General features: G+C 46.7%; 1 non-coding gene across 1 annotated transcript; it reads left to right on the top strand.

The window, feature by feature from the left end:
- The first annotated feature begins 22,863 nt into the window (after positions 1–22,863).
- On the top strand, positions 22,864–22,936 carry TRNAR-UCU (transfer RNA arginine (anticodon UCU)). Its single transcript has one exon. It is a non-coding gene; the product is annotated as a tRNA-Arg (tRNA).
- Positions 22,937–24,155: the final 1,219 nt, after the last annotated feature.

Here is a 24,155-nt window from a genome sequence, read left to right as displayed (position 1 = left end):
CAAGCAAAGTGACAGGTGTGGAAAGCGGATTGCTTACGAACATATTGCTTCTTCCGGCGGCAAGGTCAATAGTTGCGAAAGGCAGCGGCAGAGCTCGACGACTCTTGAAGATATCGGAAGGCATAAAAAGGCATGTAGCGTCAGTGTAGGCGTTGCATGAAACGGGAACAAGGGCAAAATTTCCAGGTGGAATATCGGTATCTTCATGAACGAGGAACTTTGCCGGCTGATGAAGAGCGTCAAGTAATGGGACATCACACAAGGATGAAAACTCCACTTCGGCGCGAGCGCAGTCGATGACGGCATTATGGCGGGATAGGAAGTCGCACCCGAGGATGACGTCATGCGAACAGACAGCGAGAACAATAAATTCCACGATGTAAAGATTGCCTTCGATGGACACTCTTGCAGTGCAGGCTGCGAGAGGCGTTACTTGCTGTGCGCTTGTGGTGTGGAGCGACAGTCCCGAAAGCGGTGTCGTGACTTTGCGCAATAAACGGCAGAGATTAGCGGCAATAACAGAAACAGCTGCGTCGGTGTCCACAAGGGCGAAAGTACAATAACCTTCAACAGTTACTGCGACCACGTTAGCAGGAGAGGGGCGAGGGCTTAGACAGTTCAAGAACGGCGCAGTTCTTGCCTCTTGAACTGCGGTGCTTAGTTTTCCTGTTCGGAAGGTCCGGGCCAGCGACGCATGGGGGAGGGCGATCGCCGACGAGGAGACGGTGCGCGCTGCGGCTGGAAGTCAAGGTGGTCCGTAGGGGCATAGCGAGGTGACGAGACCGGCCCGTATTGGTCGAAGGGTTGGATGCCGGGTTGCGACGACCGGGCATAGTTGCCGAACGTCCGAGGTCGACGGCGGCAGTAGCGGGCAACGTGTCCGGGAGTGAAGCAGGCGTAGCAAATCGGTCGTTTATCGGGCGTCCTCCATGGATTAGCGACTGGTGGTGACGCCCAAGGTGTAGTATAAGCAGCCGGGTGTGCGCGCTGTGAGCGCGTGGTGTAGTGCGGTTGCGGAAGCCTACGCACAGCGTCTACATATGTGAGCGGGGCGGCTACGGGCTGCATCTCTTGCGAACAGGCGACAGGAGGAGCCACAGGCTGCGTTGCATACGTTAGGGGCGCGGCCACAGGCTGAATCGCTGGCGGATAGGTGACAGGGGCACCTACCGGCTCTGCGACACGTGGGCAGTGGACACGGCTAGATAGAGGCGGCTCGTAGTGCGCAAGGGGAACAGCTTGTGCAACCTCTTTCGATATAGCAGTGCGAAGCGGGGCGGGTAGACGGGTGGTGGTCTCGTGAGCAAAAGGCACTAGAGAAAGTTGGCGGGCAACTTCCTCACGGACGAAGGCTCGGACTTGCTGAAGCAATGGTGAATTCTCAGGCATGGTGTCGAAACTAGACAGCGACTCACCACCACGCTGAGGTTGTCGAATCAGAGAGCGTTGCTTCTTCAACTCGTCGTAGCTCTGACAGAAGCTGACGACTTCAGAAACTGTGCTCGGATTTCTAGCCAAGAGCATTTGAAGTGCACCATCGTCGATGCCCTTCAGGATGTGTTTGACCTTGTCCGACTCGGGCATGGTGTCATTCGCGCGTCGACAAAGGTCGACGACATCCTCAATATAGAAATTTTTGCCAGTCTGCTGAGAGCGGACGCGCAAGCGCTGTTCTGCCCGCTGCTTGCGGACAGCCGGCCGACCAAACACTTCAGCACATGACGTCTTCAAGACGCTCCATGTGGGGATGTTGTGTTTGTGGTTGTTAAACCACAATTCTGCGACGCCGGTGAGATAAAATATGACATGGCCAAGCTTGTCGGCTTCATCCCACTTATTATTGGCGCTCACCAGCTCGTAGTGCTCAAACCAGTCTTCCACGTCGGTCCCATCCGCACCGCTGAAGACCTTCGGGTCCCGTAGCATAGGATGGCCAGGGCAGTTGAACTGGGGCGACGATGCCGATGAGTTGGCGTTGTCAGTCATGACGGGCGGTAGCGTGCGGCTTCGCAGTTCCAGGGTGTAGCGACGGGGATGAACAGCACTCTCCACCAAATGTGACGAGGTTTATTAGTCGATAACGATCACGGCAAGACAGCGTGAAGAACCGTCCAGCAGAGATCAGCACAGCAGCGAGCAGAGAGAGCCGGGCGTTGGCGATGCTGCTCGCCGCAGGCACATCTTCTTCTATATATATATATATATATATATATATATATATATATATATATATATATATATAAAAGATATATATATATATATATATATATATATATATATATATATATATATATATATATATATATATATATATATATATATATGACCATTCAGGAAAGAAAAAAATCACAGCATATTCACTTGGTGAAGATGTGATGACGAGTGGGATAAAAAGGACGGACGGACGCATGGCAGCACGGACGCAATGACGGCCGCTTCGCCCCCTCATCATCATTCCCTCCATGGAAATGCTTTGACACCATATTTATTGGCATGCAATGCAATACAACTGGCTAATACGGCTACGACGACGCGGAACAAACGACTCATGTGCCTTTGGCTTTCACCCGAACGATTTCATTAGTTGCTGGGCCTCAAGGCCAAACCTCATAAACGCGAAAATGCACGCGACAGCGATGAGCGATGCTATGAGCGACGAAACGGGGCATTCGCGCGACGTGTCGCGAGGCAGTTTTCGTGCGATCGCTCGGTTCACCAGAATTGGAAACCATCGCCCATCGTCCGGAAGCGCTGTGCTCAAAGCACCAGAACAGGATGTGACTGACGTACTGCCGGTTTTCTTCATGTGCCGCGAAGTCACCACCTCCTCTCACTCTCCTCTCCGCCCGAGTCACGCGTGCACAACGAAGAAATAACGTAATGTTTATGCACGTGCACATAAAAAAAGTGCTGCAAGGCATTAATAAACACTTTCCGTTCCATTACACAACAATATATTCTAATTTTAAATTGCATACCGCTCACTACGCGGTTTTTTTAGTACGAGTAGACGGCCTCATGCAAGCAACGGTGCAGTTCGCTCGCCGAAGCCGTCGTATGGTGGCATGGTGTATGGTGGCTAGTCACCATAGCCGTCGAGTGAATGAGGTTTGCCCATAGAGTAACATAGTAAACGTTTACTATGTTACTCTATGGTTTGCCTGCGCTAGTGACTGTTCGCACGAAGGCAATCTACGTCGCGTCGCTGTCGAGAGCATTTTCGCGGTTATGAGGTTTGGCCATTAGGTTTGCGAAAAGGCCCCGTTTGCGAAAAGAGCTCACTTTTCATACACAGCAAGGTATCACAACTGAAGCACTTATTAGTTTGCACTCATCTGTACCTGTGATTATGTTTCGTGCGTCGTTTTTGTTTAAACAGGGTGTTACATGTAATGCGATAAACGTTGTTAGTTCGCTCTCTTACTGTGTGAGTTGTTTTCGTGCGTCATTTGTGCGTGAGCAGCGCGCTGCACGTTTCGATCTGTTTGCCGTTTTCAGTGTTACATTCCAAGTTGTTGCTGTCACATTCATTCCTTCGCCCTTGTGGTGAAACTGTGCCTTTTTTGTCTGTTTTATTCTCTGCTGGCGGAACTATGCGTAATCAAGTCACGGTACTCATTGAGTAGACCCACTCAGAATGTGGTCGAGACGCGGGCCTGTGTGAGTCCGGTTGAGTAATGTTTCGGTGAGTATGAGTCCCAGTTATTCCGCTCATACAATATTTTAGCGAGTCTGAGTCCAGTGAGCCAGGTTGATGAAGGTGTAGGCGAGTCGAAGTCCGAATAGGACCGCAAAATATAATTTAAGCGAGCTCCATATTCTCTGGTGACGGTATGACGGAAGGCGCACATGGTAGCATGGCCGAGCGGTCTAAGGCGTTGGTTTAAGGTACCAGTCTCTTCAAGGGCGTGGGTTAGAATCCCACCGCTGCCAGGTTTTATTCATAAAACTTGTTTTTTTGCATGCAGACCTATGTATTGTGAACTGTGTCTACATAATTGATTGATATGTGAGGTTTAACGTTCCAAAACCACCATATGATTATGAGAGACGCCGTAGTGGAGGGCTCCGGAGATTTCGACCATCTGGCGTTCTTCAGCGTGCACCCAAATTTAGAAACCAAACTAAGGTGTTCGTGCTCGGCCGTGCACGAACGCCATAGTTTGGTTTCTAGACTCTAGCTTCTTACAGTGAAAGCTTTCGCACAGGGTGTAGTACATGCCTCTCACCGCTTTTAGTGGGGCGCTGCGACCCTAAACCTCCTTTGGATATCAAGGGAGCGTACGATAGCGCGGTTCAAGAGGAATTGTGGGGAATACTGGACACACTAGGCGTGAAACATGTAGTCACTGAACTTTTAAAGGATATCTATAAAGGTAACAAGGTAGTTATAAAGTGGGAAAAACAGGTATCATAGCCTGCAGAGGTAAAACGGGAGCTTAGGCAGGGGTGTCCCCTGTCCCCCTTATTATTCATGATGTACCTACAAGGATTAGAGGCCAAATTAGAGAGAAGTGGACTGGGCTTCAACCTCTCTTTAGTCAAACAAGGAAAACTCATTGATCAGGCACTACCAGCATTAATGTACGCAGATGATATAGTGCTAGTGGCCAACAACAAGGAAGATTTGCAGAGATTGATGGGCATCTGCGGTAATGAGGGAGATAGGTTAGATTTTAGATTCAGTAAGGAAAAATCAGCAGTCATGATTTTCAATGACAAGGAAGGTAGTGAGCTTAGAATACAGGAGGTCACGCTAGAGATATAACAGATAAATAAAAATATCTGGGCGTATGGATAAGCAACGGAACCGAGTACCTGAGGGAACACGAAATATACGTGATGACTAAAGGTAACAGATGTGCAGCAGTGATGAAAAATAGGGCACTGTGGAATTACAATAGGTATCATGTTGTGAGAGGAATATGGAAAGGGGTCATGGTTCCTGGGCTGACGTTCAGCAATGCGGTCTCGTGCATGAGATCAGAAGTTCAAGCAAGATTAGAAATTAAGAAACGTGGAATAGGTAGGCTTGCTTTAGGAGCTCACGGGAATACACCAAATCAGGGAGTACAAGGTGATATGGGATGGACATCATTCGAGGGCAGGGAAGCTAGCAGCAAGATAAAACTTGAGAAGCGATTGAGAGAAATGGGGGAGGAGCATTGGGCTAGGAAGGTATTCAGCTACTTGTACATGAAAAATGTCGATACAAAATGGAGGAAGCGAACCAGAAAATTGACTGGTAAATACTTAGAAAACAGCAGGTGGCCAAACCAAAAAAAAACTATTGGTTAAGAAGAACGTGAAGGAAACGGAGACTGACATGTGGAGAATGGGCATGATTAAGAAGTCCGCACTAGAGATCTATCGAACTTTTAAGCAGGAAATTACCAAGGAGAGGATCTATGATAATACTCGGGGTAGTTCTCTACTGTTTGAGGCCAGGACGGGAGTACTGCGAACCAAGACATATCGGGCCAAATACGAAGGGGTAGACACAGTATGCAGTGCTTGAGGAGAGGAAGAAGAAACTGCCGAACACTTGATGATGTTCTGTAAAGGGCTTCACCCTATAGTTCAGGATGATGGCGCAGAGTTTTTCAAAGCACTGGGGTTTAGGGACCGGGAGGGCAAAAAAGACTTTAAGCGGGTACACTTAACTAGAAGGAGGTTATCTGATTGGTGGCTAAAGTCAAGGCACGAGTGAAAATTACGCCCTTCACTGCAAAGTACGAATCCTGAAACTCACTTTTGAAAAAAAAAATCTAGTTTTTGGTTCATTAAGTATTACGGCTTGGTGGCGCTAGCCGCTGCCCGATCTAAAGGGTACAGCCATATCCATCCATCCATCCATTCATCCTCCACCGCTCCATTATCATAGCTCCGTGCTGCGCGCGCAACACCAGCACATGAGTTCGGGTCTGCTTCTTGACTCACCACGTGTTGAAAGACAAGTGAAAAACAAGGTAGGATAGTCCTTGAAGATAGTAGGCGCGGAGTCATGAAGATGTTTTCTGATGCGGCTCACAGGCACGTGTGTTTTTTTCAAAACTGTGTTTTTTTGCCATTTTTCACTATTTTATGTAAAACCCACGTCCCTCTTGAAGCAGAATCTTTGCGTGGTTTCTTTGCACTCAGAATCAAAAAGGAAGTATAGCCCTTGAAAAGATCTTCATCGCGCAAGTGTCTGCTGAATACGACAGTCGATGCAGACTTGTCGTTGATTCGTTGATGATGAGGTTGTCTCTAGCAATATTCTTTTGCCATTTAGCGCACAGCTCAGCAATGCTTGAGATTTGCTGAAATGAAACACCGGGTGTTTTCCCCAAGCGGGACTTGCTATACGGAACACAGCAATACACTATCACACAGCTAATATATTAAATGCATGTACAGTGTCAGTTTTTATGAAAGGGAACACTAGAACGCATGGCTCACGCGCTCCGGCGGCTGTTTGTAGCGCTTTCGAGCGGGAGTAATAGCAACCACAAGACAGGCTCGAGTCATGAGATATCACGAGACCATAGGGTTTCCTAATATGAGACCACCACCTTTTATTAGCCGGTTTGCCTGATCGGCATGGTCATTACGGCGTCGCGGCGCATGAATCACAGTAAGTTTTCACAAATGCGTGAATGACGAAGTGTGGTGTATGGAAAATTTGGAGAAAAACGACAGGTTTTCGTAACGATGAAATAATACTCGTATATGTTGAAATGTACGAATTTTGAAGGCAATATTACATATTTGCCGCCAGCGTAGTAAGAACTCTTGGTTGCTGTGTAATCGCTTTTTATTCCCATTGTCGTGCGTTGGAACACCCGTCTTTTGATGACGATCTTCTGTTTAGCAACTCTTTGCGATCATGAAGTTCATGTACGTATGCTCCCCATTCGGGGTTGTTGTGAAAGTTTTTCGGTGACCAAGTTGAGAATTGCTTGGTGATTTTTTGTTGCATATTGTTAAAGCTTACTCGCCAGCTGATGACTTTGAAGAAAGCTGCAGCTTGTATATTTGGTGTGTTTCCAGATTTTTATTAACTCATGGCTCTGTCAGAAAATAAACTCGCTGTTCTACTAAGGTAAAGCTCTCCTTCATACACGTCCTCTTTGTTTTTTTGTAACTTGGAGGAAAAGCGAGCGTTGCAGTCTTAGCTGTAGCTTATCCACACATACCTTTGGTTCATTTCAGCTTGTTGCAGGATGAGCAACTAGAAAAGCGAACTTTCGAATACCTAGGCCAGGCACTTCAGCACAATTTCGCCAAACAAGACCACTTCTGTGTCAGCTGTGACTTGGTTTGTTCAACACACAGTACTTTTATGTCTTATTTAACTGACATGTTTCAAATTCCATAAAACACATCGCGGGTTCAAATCCCGGCTGCGGCGGCTGCATTTCTGATGGAGGCGGAAATGTCGAGGCCCGTGTGCTCAGATTTGGGTGCACGTTAAAGAACCCCAGGTGGTCAAAATTTCCGGAGCCCTCCACTACGGCGTCTCTCATAATCATATGGTGGTTTTGGGACGTTAAACCCCACAAATCAATCAATCCATAAAACACAGTCGAACAGCTGACTTTTGAAGAGAATGTAGTGTTTTCTCTTGGGGAAGTTAAATCCCTTCAACAAAGCATGTTGCCAGGAAACTGCATTTTAGGCTATGTGTAGTCTACTTCTTGACATCTTTCACTTCACCAATACTGCATCATTTGGCTGTCATGCACTATTGGGCACTGATGGTGTGGTCATTACATGCAATTTTTAGGTTACCTTGAGTTTAGCTTACAATTGGCTTTTCATACATCCAGTGAACAAGCTGCTTAGTTTCTCACAGTTTTGTTCTTTAGTTAGCACGTATCATATCGATATAACTCAATGAGCTAGTGAGATGGAACAGTTCACTCATAATAGTGATCAGCGTACTCCACAAATGCGAGACAGAGAGGTGAAGTGAGGACATTTTGAACTGTTTCATCAGTGCTGTGTCTTTGTTTCCCTCTTGTAGTACATTTGGCTGGGCGTCACTATGCTCCGACTCAGATTGCAACAATGCAAAACATTCTCTAGGTTTGTGCCAGAGAACACGTCTGAGCCAAATGTTGAGCTGCTCACCAGAGCACTTGGAGGACGGAAGAGGGTACATGTCACTGCATATTGTTTTGTGGGCCATAGTGAAGCTCCGACCGTATTTATATGGGCAACCGTTCGGAGTAGTCACTAACCACAATTCTTTGTGCTGGCTTGCAGGCCTCAAAGACCCCTCGGGCCACCTCGCCCGATGGAGCCTCCGGCTCCAAATATTTGACGTTACGGTGGTTTATAATGGGTGGCGCATGCACACTGATGCCGACTGCTTGTCATGTGCCCAAGTTGAGTCGACTCCTTCAAACCAAAACTGACAAAGAAAGTTTCCTCATGGCTGTTGCAGCATCCGACTTGGCTCAGAAACAACATGTTATGACCTAAAACTTCCCCACCGACTATCTTGAGGAACAACTTGATCTGCCACCACAAACTTCAGGCGCAGGATTTGATCGTTTTTCTTCCACGACATCCTGTACAATTGGAGCATTGATCCTAGGACTTGAACCACTCTACTTGTAGTACCATCTGTGATGTGAGCAGCGATCCTCAATGCATGTCATGACAAACTGTCTTCTGGGCATTTAGACCTGACATGTACTCTTAGCTCATATTTGGCACAAGTACTACTAGACTAAACTGTCCCATACTGCCAAGCACGACGTCAAAATCTGCCCTGACTGTCAGTGTTGCGATACTGCGCACGAAACATGCAGGTTTTATACATCTTGTGGAGCCATCCTGAGCACCATTTCAACAAGTTGGTATGAACCTCCAAGGTCCATTTCCAAAAATAATGAGTGGATAACAGTTGGATAATAGTTGTAACAGATTAATTAACCAATTACTATCAAACACGAGCACTTCAACTGGTACTGCAAGTGATGTCGCTGACGCCATGGTGCACTGGCCGTGGTTCTTACACACAGAGGCATGGCCTTCACTGCCCAAACAGCTCGAAGAAGTGACGACACTTTGCGGCGTCATACATTGTCGTACAACAGCCTATCATGCGCAAACGAACGGTTTAAAAGTACAGCTCAATTAAAATCATCACGGATGTACTTTCCATGTATGGCAACGTGGACCATAGGAACTGGGACAGTGTCCTTCCTTTCTTAACTTTCGCTTTTAACACCGCCACGCAGGAAACTACTGGATTTATGCCTTTCCACCTGCTTCACGGTCATCAGGTTACTACGATGTAGAAGCCATGCTTTTACCCAATGCCTTTGCAGCCGGCACCAAAATTGCTGACCAGTATGCGCAGTGTGCTGAAGGAGCTCTTCAACTAGCTCACTCGTGCATTCGCTTTCAGCAACCTTATGACGCTCACATTTACAACCTTGATCACGAAGAAGATGCCTACCATCCTGGAGAAAAAGTATGGATCTGGTGTCCTGTCCGCCAATGCGGCCGGTCAGAGAAACTCTTGCGCCATTATTTCAGCCCTTGTCGAGTTCTTCGATGCCTCAATGATGTCAACTACCAAGTTGTTGCAGCGCCCGGCGCACGATCTTTCTGTCATGCAGCACAGGCAGACATTGTTCATGTGGTCAGGATGAAGCTGTTTTATTCACGCTGATGACTTGCTTTGGCTTCACACATTCGGAACCATAGAGTCGATGCTTTCACAGAGTTGGAGTAATGACGCGGGCATTTAGTGGGTATCTGGCTGTTGTGCGGCCTACCTATTTCACCCTTACTTGTGCGTGGCAAAGCAATTGCTTGTGGTTGAGGAAGACGAAGACTCTCCGCTCGGTCAGGGCTGTTCTGCTGCTTGCCGTACTGCTACTTGTTCTCCATTTAGTACCCTGACAATATTCTGCTGCAAACACGTGAGGCACAGGAGACATGTTATCAGATCTTGGTTATGTTCTGAGGTCAAAGTGAGAGCTCAGACAGCGCCTCCTCTCTTTTATCAATTCCAGCTAGATGCGCCCAATCCAACTGTTCACCATCCTTTCCTCAAGCCCTTTCCTGGTCTTTTCTATCACCTAGCTTTCGCCTGTGCTTTGCGGTCGTGGGGAAGAGAGCCCTCCATGCAGGGCCTCACGACTGGAATAATATGAAGTAATTTTTTGTTCATTTCTGTACAGATCTGTGAGGCAGAGTCTTGCATTCCTCATTGTCACAATGTTGACGGTCACTCTGTCACTGTAAGTGATACATTTTTTTTGAGATAGCGTGTCGCCATTAATGGCGCTATGTGGGCATACAATTAGGACGCGTCATGGTGATGCCGCTGCATAACTAGCGCTGTGAGGTGGCGGCGGCATTGTTCCAGCTAGAAAGAAGGAGCATGAAGGAACAAATCTGACAGACGTATGATATTAGAGAGGGACACACATCTACCGTGTTTTTGTGGAAAAGTGCTTGGAAGCACGTGTGATGCAAGCAGCCCTACCCCTCTTCTGGCGTCTCGTCACGACCATTCTTTGAACTAAGACAAACTAACGGCTCCCATTGAAGAGCGCGCATTTGCCCATGGCATTGAATGAAAGAAAGGAGGCGTTGGCACAGAGCGATCAGAGTTGAAGCGTGTTGCTGTGATAGAGCCTGCTGAATGTACTCAGAGTGCTTGATTTCAACCAGTTTAACATGATGCGCATTGCCTGAATAATGAAGTGCTCGAACGCAACCCGTCAAATGTACCAGTAGTCTTTGTCATTCACATATTGTGCTGACCACCATCTTGACTGCGTTCTAAAGCTTTGGTTACAGTATGGAAAGGCCATTCTTTACACAGCTTTAGTGTATAAGCGCATAGAAGTAGCCTTTTTTATGCTATTCTAGTCAATTAAAAATTTGTTGTGTGCTTTCTACAAAAATTTTAAAGCACAGTACAGGGACATAATCACAGCATTTATTTAGTCCGGGACTTAAAAGCAACCAAACTTATGACATTCATCTAATAGGTTGAAGTGACATGATTGCGGTTGCCTAGCTACGAGACTTATTGTTACTGCTACCGAGCTTGGAAAACACCTTGCAGTCACTTCTAGTGGGTGGATGATGACGTGTCATGACTCACACACGCATTAGGCTTATCTAACCATATAAAAATGTTTAGCTCTCACTAAACTGAAAAATAAGTCTGTGCATAGAGACATAGTTGTCATTCAGCTTTTCAGTCTGCTACAAAAAAGTTAATGATGAAGTGTGGTGTGGTAACTGTATAATATGATGTCTTAGCCTACATCATGACGCTAGTTCTGGACGCATTGATGAATGGAAATTGTATTTTCATTTGTTGGACAAGGAGTTTTATGCATCTCAATTTTTTTTCAGGCCTTGCTCATCCAACAGTCCTATCTCATCAGTGGTCCATGCCAACGAATAGTCACACTCTACTTCTTGTACTAAATGTATCGAACGGAGTCAATTCACATGAATGCTTTCAATTTTCATTCACCTACTTGTGAGTATAAACTATTCACATATTTGGGGCTGTATGTGCTAACAATACTTCAATTTTTAAAATTTTTTGTCATTGGCTCAATCACTGGCTTTTAGTTGTTGAAAGAATGGAAAATGCAATAAAATATTTCACAACTAAGGGTAGTGCTCTCCTTTAACACGGTGTTATAGGCTTACAAGTTCTGTGGAAACCTGCGATGTGGCAGGAGTGTTAAGAAAGGGAAAATGGACAACCACCTGCTTGTAGCACAAAACCAGAAGGAAATCTGTATGAATTTCTCGGAAAGAAAAGTTTCTTAGTTGCTGAAAAATTCGTCCTTGTCTGAGGTTTGAACCGGGGACAAACACCTATTCGGGCCATCGCTCTACCAATTGAGCTAACAAAGAAGCTAGCAATTGGCAGCGCGAAGGCAAATTCGACAACTTGCAGGTATCTGCAGAACTCGTTTGCATTTCTCGAGTTCATGTGCTTCGAGCTGTCGATAAATTTGCCCTCGCAAATTGAGAAGCGGCTGCATACTAGTTCCTTTATTTTCGCCACGCTGCACACGTGAGCCTGAAAAAGACGAAAACAATGTGCATAAACCATTGCAGTGTGCCGCAATTTGTGGCATTGTGGTGGAAAGATCGCAATTAACGTATTCTTCAATCACTTGCCGAAGGATGCAAAGGACGCACGACGGAGAACGGCGCATATTAGAAGCTCACGCATAGGAAAGAAGGTGATGGACACTACGGTAGTTTGCTCCAATCAATTCGCTCACGATATCTTAATGCTCATAGCACGGATAATTGGGGTGATTGATATCGGTTCACCTTTTAACTGAATAAGGGCGCGCACACAGACACGGACACTAGAACAGGAAATCGCACAGACCAAGAGTGCCTACTCGCAACTAAAGTTTATTCGAACTTGAACTTTATTCAAAATAAAGTTTATGCAATGGAAACAGGATGCTCACTGACGCTACCAAATTTAATGCACATGCATACCCCATAAAGTAGATGGGAGGATAGCTGCCGTTGTAGCTCAGTTGGTAGAGCATCAGACGCGTTATTCAAAGGTTGCAAGTTCGGTCTCTGCCCACGGCAATCTTTTCATTCACTTTTCTTTCCTCAAATTTACTTTACAATAATTTCTAATAATGTCCCCTATACTTTCCTTGGCATAATTGTCTGTCAGTTCTCATCAACACATGTTAATGAGAAATTGGAAATCTTTTGGTTATAAAGAAACAAACGTATGGTTGACGCATTTGTCTTTTAATCTGGTGGTGTGAAAGGCTTCAGTTACTTCACTTGTTATTTTATTATGATGTCATCAAAGGATAGCAAGATCGATAAAATAAGGATGATATTCTCATGTAACACAATGCTTAGCCTGATGATAGGTGGTGGCATTAGAAAAGTCAATTTCAGCTCAATCACTGATGCAGAGGAGCACCCAAGGATAGTCAGGTCAATGAAAAAAAAAACAATTCAAGAAAAAATTTTGGCAATTTTTCGCACCGTTAAAAATCTGTGCACACATAGGTCATTGATACATGCCTGCCAACACTCTCAGTTAGTCCAGGTGACTCCTCAATTATTAACAGTCCTCCTCGTTGTATTGGCATGGCCGCAAGTCTCCCAAAAAGCAACCACAATATTACCAAGGAATGACAATATTGACAAAGGACAGTGGGTGGAAATTTTTTGACCTTGTTTCATGACACAAGAAGTCACTTTTGCCTCAGTACAATTTGTTTATAAGTGTACAAAGATTGGGAAGGGGCTACTAGTTGATACAAAGCAGCACATTTTGTCCCTATTACACACACTGTGCAAGTACAAATACCAGTATGATTGCTGATATCAAAAAAACTTTATTTGCAATTATTATGAGTTGTGTATGATGTTGCTGTGGTCTTGATGTATGTTTTTAAAGCCTATGCCAGTTTTGTTTTGTCATGTCTCACCACCTAAGTGTTCAAGCACAACCATAAGGGTACGCAAAGAGGGGCAGAAAAATTGCCTTCCCCCTAATTGTGAAAGAGGCGAGAAGTCTAAATCTGCCCCATACATTGGCTTAGTTGGGTCCCGGGCTGCTATGAACCTTCACCCTGAAGATCATACCATTAGTGGTTGCACAGTGCGCATTAGGTACTGACGAAAGTAACAGCATCTGGTTGTTTTCAGAATCCTCCTGAAGAAACTGGTGGAAAGAAGCCAGAGTTTGCACATGTCATTCCCAAGCTGACATTACACGAAAAATACTTCCTGTCACTGTTGTTGAGCACTGAGCTACTTGGCACCGCTCCAACACCTGCCGCGAGGGGAGCGGTGCGGACGAAGGGACAGCGTTACACAGGATAGTCAAGGAGCTGCTTCGCATCTAATAAAGTGCAGCTGGCGACGCCATCTTAACTTTCCCGCTCCAGTCGCCGGAGCAGAGAAGGAGGTCTTTGCATCGGCGGGCATACGCTGCGCCGCGCAAGCCGGTGCGGCACCTTTTCATGACGCCGGCAGGTGGCCCGTCGTCGTCTGCGCGAGCGTGGGTGTGGTGGATTGATTGATTTATTAAAACTTTATTTTTCTCCTGAGAAGACGCAGGGGAGACCCCGCGCCACCCGGCTAATTCCACATAGGGACCGTCAAGCCGAGCTTGGCGGCCCGTTCACGGGCACTCTGGATGGCCAGGGTTTGATCCTTAAGTTTGGGGCTGCGTGAGAGCGCAGCCTACCTGTCCTCACTAAGGGCGGGGCCGATGGCTTCACATTCCCACAACACATGATTGAGTGTGGCTAACAGTCCACAAGCGGGGCAATCCGCACTTGTATACCGTTCAGGGTAGATGGCATGAAGAACCGCAGGGTTAGGATACGCACTGGCTTGCAATAGTCTTAGGGTGACTGCCTGAGCCCTGCACAAGGCCGGGTGTGGGAGAGGAAATACCCTTCTTGACAAATAGAAGTGCTTTGTATTTGGTTGAACGAAAGTAAGGGTTCCCAGCGAGGCAGAGGGACTGTGGAGGCAGCGCGGTCAGTGAGTCCTCGCGCGGCCTCGTGTGCGCCCTCGTTCGGGTTAGAAGTAGAGCCCTCAATCGAACCCAGGTGAGCAGGAAACCAAGTGAGAAAATGGGGCGTGATACTCTTGACGCTTTGGAGAATGCGGAAGGCCTGAGGGACTACCATCCCGGTTTCGTAGGCTTTGATAGCCGCCTTGGAGTCGCTGTATATTGACTCTCTGCGACTGTCCAGCATAGCCAGCGCTATTGCAACCTGTTCGGCTATCACGGGCTTCGATGTGTGCACCGTGGTGGAGCAAGTGAGCCTGGAATTTGAGTCAACGATCGAAACAGCGAATGCCTCTTGTTGGACATATGGCGCAGCATCCACAAAGCTTGCATCAGTGGGGTTGCTACGGACGTGCTCGAGCAGAGCTCTACCCCTGGCCCTACGCCGACCGACGTTGTGCGCAGGGTGCATATTGCGGGGAATGGGTGCGATGCGCAGTTGAGACCTGATTTTTCTGGGAATCTGCGTGGAATCGGGTGCATTAGGCGGCGAGCGCGTTCGACCAATCGCCGTGACACGACGCATCCACGCGTACGGGTTGCGCGGGTACGCGTTTGCAGAAACGCGTTCCTCGGCCGGCCGTGCGGACGGCAGACGGTCGCCGGGTTTTTTGATGAACAACGCTGTGAGGCGATCGCGCTGCTGTCGGCTGCGAGAGCCCTCGGTGCGTCGTCCTAAAGAAAGCTGCGTCTCCGGCGCGTCGTTGCTCACACCTCCCCCTCTAGCCACCATAGTTCGGACCATGAACCTTTCTTGATTGCGATTATCGGATCTGGATCGCCTTTGATCGCGTTCATATGAAAGTAGAAGTGCCCGTGTGATGCCGTTGCAATACCAGTGTCACACGAGCACTTATCGTCGCTATCAGCGCCAATTTAAATCCGGATTTTTAAATCGCGCGAACCCTGATCGCTGCTACATGGTCCGATCTAATCAGTATCAATCTTGGCACGCAAATCAGATCGCGATGCAACAATCGTCGTCGCCTTGATCCCGATCAGGCCTGATCGCAATTGAAAGTAGTAACCGTGTACATTGGCGCACCGACGGGGGGGTAGAGGGTTTACCCCCCCCCCCCCCCCCCCGATGCCGACCTAACCCCGCTCTTATATGCCCCAATGTCTTTGTCGCCGAGTCGCCTACATCAGTTGTGCACCGAAGGGGGCGGGAATCAGGGGTTTTAATTTTCCACACCAGAGGTCGGACCCCCCCCCCCCCCCCTCCGCGAAAGTGCAACCTTGTTGTCAAGTTGTTGTTGTTTCAATCCAAAAAGTGGCTTGATGGCAAAATTGCCTGATTTATTCCATTAATTATGTCATATTCACATATCTACTTCTATACTGAAAGAGTATCTGTGGCTCGGGCTGCATTCACTTCCAGTGAAGCAGCTTTGTACAAAGAAAGGGTGCTTTCACGAGTCATCAGTCTGACCATTTTTATTTTATTCTTGGTAGAAGAGGGGCTGTGTACAATGACGATGCCCTGCGTGACTTGGCTTCGGTGCACAGTGCATGTCACTTCAAAATGTATTACATATAGCAGCTCAACCAGCTGGGTATGAAATGCTACTTACATGTATGTTGAAAATGAGCAACATTTGCAGCATACATTTGTAATACTTGTGTCCATGTGCTTCGAGTTGTCGAGGAGTACACCCTCGCGCTGTCAAATGCTAGCTTCCTAGTTAGCTCGATTGGCAGAGAGACTGCTCCAGATAGGTGTTGGTCCTGGTTCGAACCACGTACCAGGACGAATTTTTCGGCAACTAAGAGGCTGTCTTTCTAAAAAAATTCGTATGAATTTCCTCGTAGCTTCGTGCTACAAACGGGTGGTTGTCTTCCTTCCCTTTCATACATGTATGTTCAGAACAAGAGTTTGCAGCGTTGTTCACCGTTTATAACATTATCCGGTTCATATGGGCAAATCTACTGCACTGACTTGCATTCATGCAAATACCTGGTTCACTTGGACGCTCCTAATGCAATTAGAGATTAAGATCTCAAGTGCCTAGATACCACTAAATTATCGGCCTCACAAGGCTTGATTTAATGGTCCTAAAGGTGTGATGTGACGAAGCTGCAAAGTAATAACATCCCACTCAAGTTGCTTTAAATGTGCAACTTTCTTCAAATAAAAGAGTCATGCAGCTAATATTACACAAATAACAGGCAAGCTCATTCAATGGCCTTACTCGCTATAGAAGTGAAACACGTGGTGCGCATTTCCAGTTTCGATGCCGGTGGCAGTTTCGTTACTTTTTCCCAAATACTTTACATTATAGTGAGCATGAATTGTGCGCGTCATGTAGCTTGTTTTCCTTTAAATAGTCAACAATAAGTACACAACTTGCTGAAAAACATTCTTTTTGCGTGATAAACGAGTTCCTCAAAACACGAAATAACAACAAAGGCAAACGCGTGTCGCCGCTACAATGATCTTTAGATTTAAAGTCTTTCGAATTTGCGTCACTGTTGATGTGCAAACGGTGTATAATTCAAATTGGCAGGATGAAATCAAGTTAACTATCGATCCTCTGAAACAAAAAAAGGAAAGAAGTATTTCAGGCACCCTTGCCTTTTCAGATACATTGTGCGACTCTTTTTTTTTTCTTGCCTCATCACAATGCATTAAGTTTGTTAAATATACAAGCTTTCTCGGGAACTCTGAGCCCATGTCTGCAAGTCGCCGCGACAAATGTAACAATGAAACATGCCAAGGAACTTGCTTTTATTTCATTCCAACCGTAGCCGTATCTCCTCAAGGACCAGATTCCTCCGAAGGACTGCTGTTTCATGAGACCTCAAGTCGCATTTATTCTCTCATCTAAATTTATTGAACAAGTATTCAGTTCCTCTTGAAACAGAGGCTCATTGTCGCTTTTGGATGTTCTCGCAACCTGAAAATAAAACTGCAAGCACACCTACCCTAACTGATATCCTCGGTTCACTTCAGACCACCCGAAAATCCACGATACATCAGTAGTAAAGACTGTAATGCGAAGAGCCACAATCCAGTGCAGAATACAACTAAAAAAAGAGAAAAAAAAACACGATATATCTAGCACTTTCACCAAAAACGGTTACCCGAAATTGTTTATTCAAACCAAAAACACAACGATGCAATCTTAGAAATGCAGCAACAGTATTCCCCCTATCAACACCACGACAGAAGCATATCACTGTCCGTTGCCCGAGGTGCCCGTTTGAAGCGAACTCGGGCGACGTGCCATTCGTGGAAGGCTGAGTCGGCTCACAGTATATATAAGTGGTTATAACAGAAGAAAAGAAAAGAAAGGTGCCGACCCGTAACTGTCTCTCCTTACGAGGACACCTCAACAGGTCAGCAGAGGAATGGGATATGGGGAATAAAAGATATAGGGAAAAAGAAGGAGGGATAAAAAGAATAGAAGGAAAATAGACGGAGAAGAAGCCAGCCAACGAGAGAGAAAAAGAAGGAGATAGGAAAGTGGGGATCCGGTCGAAGCAGTCCAAGGGCGGGGTGCCACAATGCGAGAGCTGCACGGCTTCAGGAGACCGCGGAGGGCGAACCAGTCGGCGGGAGCTACGCTGAAGTCGGAGATCGCGAGGGCACAACCGTCCAGCTTGAAATCCTGCGAGCGAATGGCTCACAGTAAGAATGTGAGTGGCCCGTCCACTTTCGCTGCTGCCACACACACTCGAACTCCGAAATATGAGGGATAAAAGCCGAGCTAGGGCCAGTTCTAAACCGGAAACAATGCTGCGCACGCGTCTTCAAAGTGAAACCACATGTTCGAAGAACTGCTTGCGTACTCAGCTACTGAAAAAAAAAGCGAAAAAGTTTCGCCGACTTCTCACACTTCGAATGCGTTGCCCGCAGCCGAGGATGGGGACGGGTGGTTCGTGCCTCCCCTCTTTGAACTCTAAAGAGGGACCGTATGCATTCCGAAACGTCGGGACAATGCCCACCCAAAGTTTATCAGAAGGCGCTTCGAAACACGTGTTTTCTGTTTTCTTCGGGGCTTGCGCAGGCAAATGGTGTCTCAAGAAGGGTGGTCGTGCATTTTCTCCTGGACAGCGGACGTACAATGAGCACTGGAGTGGTAAGAAGAAAGGCGGCCTTGCGCGCGGCTCGTTCGTCAAAGCGACCGCAAACCGCGGAGGCTCTGCAGCAGAAGCACATGGCGATTAAGCACGTACGTACGCCAGCATGGTCGCCAACCATCCCGCACCACACGCAGGGGCGCCAAGCAAGCACGACTGCCATGCAAAACCTACAAGTGTGGCAGCTTGGGCTGGTTGGTATGATATGATGATAGTTATAGCGCGAGAACAGAACGACGAATAAGAGACAAGTATTAAGGACACGAAGGCTTGTTGTCTCTTTGTCGTCGTTCTGTTCTCGCGCTATAACTATCGGCAAAACTTACAGTTGCGAAGAAGGGAGCAGTAAGACGCCGTGGTATAATGAGGAAAAATGGCTTTGGGAACATGCGAAAGGTATATTGCTAGAGTTCACCTTTTCTTGCTTTTTTTTCAGAAGCAATGTGTGACTCTCTCTTATTTTACCCCTTCTTTCTTGTACGTGGTACATCGGAAGAAAGACACCCATGCATGCATACGTTCAATTCGCTCGCTACAACTTGTGCTCTGCGTCTGCTGCGCGAAGGTACATCGGTAGTGCACTTCCGAACAGACCACAGTCATCATTGAAGTGCCAGTCGAACACGATCCTCACCGACTTCCCGAAAAAGATTCCGCATTGAGATTGGAGACATGCAGCAACAGCACCAGAATTCTCGATTACAGCCAAAAAGAAACCGATTACTCGGCACACACAGCTGTCAGATACTTTCATCGAGTAGTCATCACTGAGGATGCTTGAGTCGCTAAACTTGAGCCCCCGAATGGCATTGTGAATCGGTAAGCGTAGTTACAATGCAGTTGATCCGTAAGCTGGGAATTTTACTACACGTACGCTGCGTTGAGCTGTACATATTCCTTATAATCAATACCGCAAAGCTTATATTCAATATTTACGGTGCACTATCATACTTGTAGTCTGACGAGGCTCAGAGGAAGTTCTGTTCGCATTATCCAGAAAATCCTCAATTGCACTTCTTTAACTGCTAAAGTTGCCAATGGGGCTTGTTTGTATCGCATTTACTGATTACTCGGGTAAAAACACAAAATACACAATAACTGAGGCACAAGAAAGGCACACCCCGCCAGGTGTCGCCGTGTGTCTTTCTTGCGTTCCTTTTTTTTTTTTTTTTGCTCTACCATATAAGTCATATTCTTCTTAAACGGCATTGTTTGACCGCCAGTCAGCCGACATGTCAGCACCAGAATCACTAAACGAAGCTGAAAAGCTAGAAAAAATAAGTATTTGCCAGACATCTCTGTTGAGAACTATGTTACGCCTTGTTTCATTCGATTTCTCGTTTATTTTGTACGTGCACTGCTTAACGGTTTGTTGGCCGTCTCAAGGTTTTTCAAGGTCAATATCTTTGACGATGTGGCGCATACCCACGCTGGGGGAACGCTGGGGAACAAAGGCAAGGTCTACCGGTAAAAACACTTCAGATCATTGTCATCGTCGTCTCAAAATAATAATAATAATAATAATAATAATAATAATATAACCTATCATAATTATTTAGTATGTGGTACTTTAGTTTTATCTCAAGTTTTAACCCCCTCGTCCTCTTCCCAGAGAGAAATCCTGGGTGCGCTAAAGACCAACGTTTCTAGAACTAGGTTCTAGAACTAGGTAAGTTGCAAAACTGAGCGATGTTGCGTGGCTACGTCGCTGCCTGCGACAAATGTGGCGCTGCTGTCGCATCCGGATTCACTCACTGCATGTTCGCTCATGTCACTCCCGTAACCGTAACCTCCGTTGGCTCTGCATGTTGCAGGGCGTCTTTATTCGTGGAGGCTTCTTTCTGCGTGAACAGTTTTATGTTTCAGCGCACCCTGTTCTGCTTTGTATGAGTTGCGTGTTTTCATTATGCCCAGATGTTGCGTTCTCAGCTGTAGAGTAGCTACAGGAAATGAGAGACACCACAACATTTCTTTTGTACCCACGTGTACCTGAGCAGCGAGAGGTATGGGACCACGCTATTCTTCGTGCGGATAAGAAACTGCCCAGCACCTCACGTGTGTGTGATATGCTCTTTCATGAGAAGGACATTCTGAAGACTTTCACTCACGTCATATGGTAAGAAGGTACAAATCGAAAGACGAAAGTGGGACCTCGTCGAAGGATGCGTTCCACGAATATTCCCGAATTAGCCCGCTTACCTTGCTCCCTTACTTTTGTTGCGGGGCCCGCGACGAAGAAGCGAAAGCTGCCGGATTGAAGTGGGGCCTTTTCCAGAATATCATCGGCGAAAAAGAATAGACTATCTCCGAGCACTGAGCTCGAAGACAGTGAAATAAATCCCGACATGCCGTCAACTAGTGGCGTCATTTCGCTTGAAGACATAGAAAACGTTTGTTTGCATGCTGGCGGAAAGTTGTTGAGGATGGCGAGACAAGATGTCTTGTGGTGTTTCTATGGCTCAAAGAAAAAAAAAGCGCTATTTGTGCAGAAATGCGTTTTCGTCGCAGAAGACATGACAGTCACCATTAGCAGCCGTCACAATCGCTTAGCCAAGTCGCCTGGCAATGCAGATACCATCACCCTATGGGCCGAACTTCTGGAACACAAAGAAAAGCTGCAAGTGTCTTTATGTTGCCCCAATGCGTCAACAGGCAGACTCGTGAGTAATGACTACGAAGTGCTCACTGATACCCCAAAGTGTGGTATCTGCTCGAAGCTTTGGCTGCAGCTGTGTTAAAAGGTTTCATTAGAGGAACTCCATAAGAAGCAGAGGGAAGACATACCCAGGAAAATGGCCGCACGCGTAGCTTTTCGACGGTCTAAGTTGCTAAAGAATGTGACTGACATGAAAAAAAAAAGCTGACTATATAACCTGACAAAATTCACGAGATTGCGCCACATAGTTGTAATTTATTTTCCTAGCCCGAAAAACACGGCCACAAAAAAAAGGATGCCAGTTTTTCGCGTCTAAAAATCTATTGCGAACGTACACTAACTAGCAACTAACCGACAACTCGTATGCCATGCTATATATATCAAGCATTGTTTATTGTGGGCAGTTCAGAAAACCATAATTATACTGTATTTGCCTTACACCGCTTAATATTACGCAGTATTAAATTTCTGGGGCAGCACAACAAATCTCGATAATTTACTGTTGGCAAAGCTCTTTCAGAACGGCCGGCTCGGCGTCTTGCCACGACGACTACGCGTTTTCGTCTGCTAGTGGAAGCTTGTTGCGCCGCCAGCACCACCAAACAGGAAGCTGTCCCGGCGCCGTGTGACGAGTAGTCTGACTCGGGGAGTTTTGCAACTTACCTAGTCTAGAAACGTTGGTCGGAGGGGCATACGCGAGGAGGCGTGAGGCATCAAGCCGAGATTGATATTTTTGGACGCGTACGCTACGTCATCACGCGTACAGCGGCGCCAACCAACCAGAGGCCGCGTGCCAACCAACCGGAGGCCGCGATGCCTCGGAACGTTATGCCTAATGGCCGCCGCTTCGAAGGCACAGCCGAGTTCTGGATGCAAGCACGGAAACTACTCCAAACGTTCCTGAATGACCGCTTCGTAATCTAGAACGAAGCGGTCATTCTAGAACGAAGCAGTCTAGAACGAAGCGGTAGAACGAAGCGGTCACCGTGTAGCAGCAGCAGAAGCCTCATCCAGATCGTCCCTGGACGTGATCGACAGATTGCGCAGGCACCGCGCTCACGCTTCCATCAGACAGACGCGTACTAGCTCTTAATCGCGCTTTAATACTACTTTAGCGTGGTAGCTCTGATATCTTGGCTGAGATATTACTGCGTAATTTTATAGAACACTACAAATGAAGGTGCAGTGCCAACCTTTTTTTATCTATTCTAGCGCTTTTTTTTCCTCGGTTTAGTGCGAACGCTCGCCGATTAGCGTCGAAGGTGTGTTAGCTAAACTCAGTGGTAACAAACGATTGCGGTCGGCATACAGCTAGCCGTGTATGAAACGCGAGTGAAATGAAGGACTGTAAAGTACGAGGCCAAAATAAAAAACGGCGAAATAATTATCGACCTGCATCCGCATGATCGGTGCAACTAAATGCACAGACTGCCGCCCACAGTATTCAAGTCGGCAAAGAGCGCATGCATTCGCTGCAGGGAAGGAATTTGCAAAGATGTAATGTCTTAAATTACAAGCTGATAGAAAAAAATGAATAAACTGGTAAATCATTGCATCACACCGTGTCCCTGTAGCGCAGTGGATAGCGCGTTGGACTTCTAATCCAAAGGTCCCGGGTTCGAATCCCGGCAGGGATGTTTTGCTGCTTAAGGTCATGTTTTTTTTATAATGCAGGACATTACACAGGTGAGCCCGTTTTCTCTGCCTCCTTCGTCTCTGTCTATTTTCGTGCTCGCGTCGACCCTCCAGCAGCATCTGACGAATATATTTAGAAGCTGGTTGAGAAATGGTTTTGAAAGACCAGCAACAAGAACGCCTTTCTCACTTTCTAACCCCCCCCCCCTTTTTATGTGCTTTTTCTCACAAAAAGAAAATAAGAAAAAAAACATGGCTGCATTTAATTAAAATCAGGTTCTGTGGATTTATAGTGACTACTTTTATTATCACCACGAATGTAACAACCAGGAATTCACCATTCACGAAAGGTCCCGACCATCCCCACCATGGGCGTCGGCAGGGGGTTGCGAAAGCGGCAGTAGCACCCCACTCCCCCCAAGCGGTACCAACCTTCCCCTTTTTCATCCTCCCTAACTCCCCTGAAGACCATTTTTTTTATTCTCCTGCAGACATTGGTGACCAGAGACTTTCCAGGCTGGTCCTTTCAAACACAATGTTGAAAAAAAAAGTGGAACCTACTGATCTTTTTTTCTGTGAGAATGCAAGTAGCCGGGCACCAACAAAGCCAAATTCAAGCTATCCACCTGTGAAAGCCCTTTCCCCTGGCATTCTTCCGATTGGAAACAAATTTTCTCTTCAGACAACCTTTTTTGACCTTGTATGAGCTACGCCAGGGCTCTTTGATAGCAACACGGTGCTTTCCCGCTTCAGATATTTTCACCTGATTACCACAACCTGTGTAACCTAGGTGAGGTAAACCTAGTAAAGCCCCTCCATCGCTAGGGTGGGTACCATCGTGGTGCTTTTTTAAGTAACGCCAATCATTGTTCCACCCCACCGCCGAGTTCATGTTCCAGACCTTCCTTGAGGAACTTATTGAGCCGCCTCTTTCCACTTTTTTCCTTCCAAAATATTCCTGCACACATGAGAAAATAAATATTTTCTTCTTCGTGTGTTGTCTTGAGTTTCACCCTAAGCTCCCGAGGAATACCACCTCGCTGTTGCGCACCAGGCAGCCCCACGGGGTCGACAGCTGAGCAGTGAAACAGCGTAAATGAGGCGGGGTCGGCGCGCGTCAGGTGGTGTGAGCTTTCTTTACTTTACCGCAAGAATTTTTCTCAACAAATGTTTGTTTATAGACGTTTACAATATTTTTAGCAGATATTACGTCAACTAGTA

This window comes from Rhipicephalus microplus, chromosome X (assembly GCF_043290135.1).
Source record: "Rhipicephalus microplus isolate Deutch F79 chromosome X, USDA_Rmic, whole genome shotgun sequence".
NCBI lineage: Eukaryota > Metazoa > Arthropoda > Arachnida > Ixodida > Ixodidae > Rhipicephalus > Rhipicephalus microplus.
This window is presented reverse-complemented; position numbering and strand designations above follow the sequence as displayed.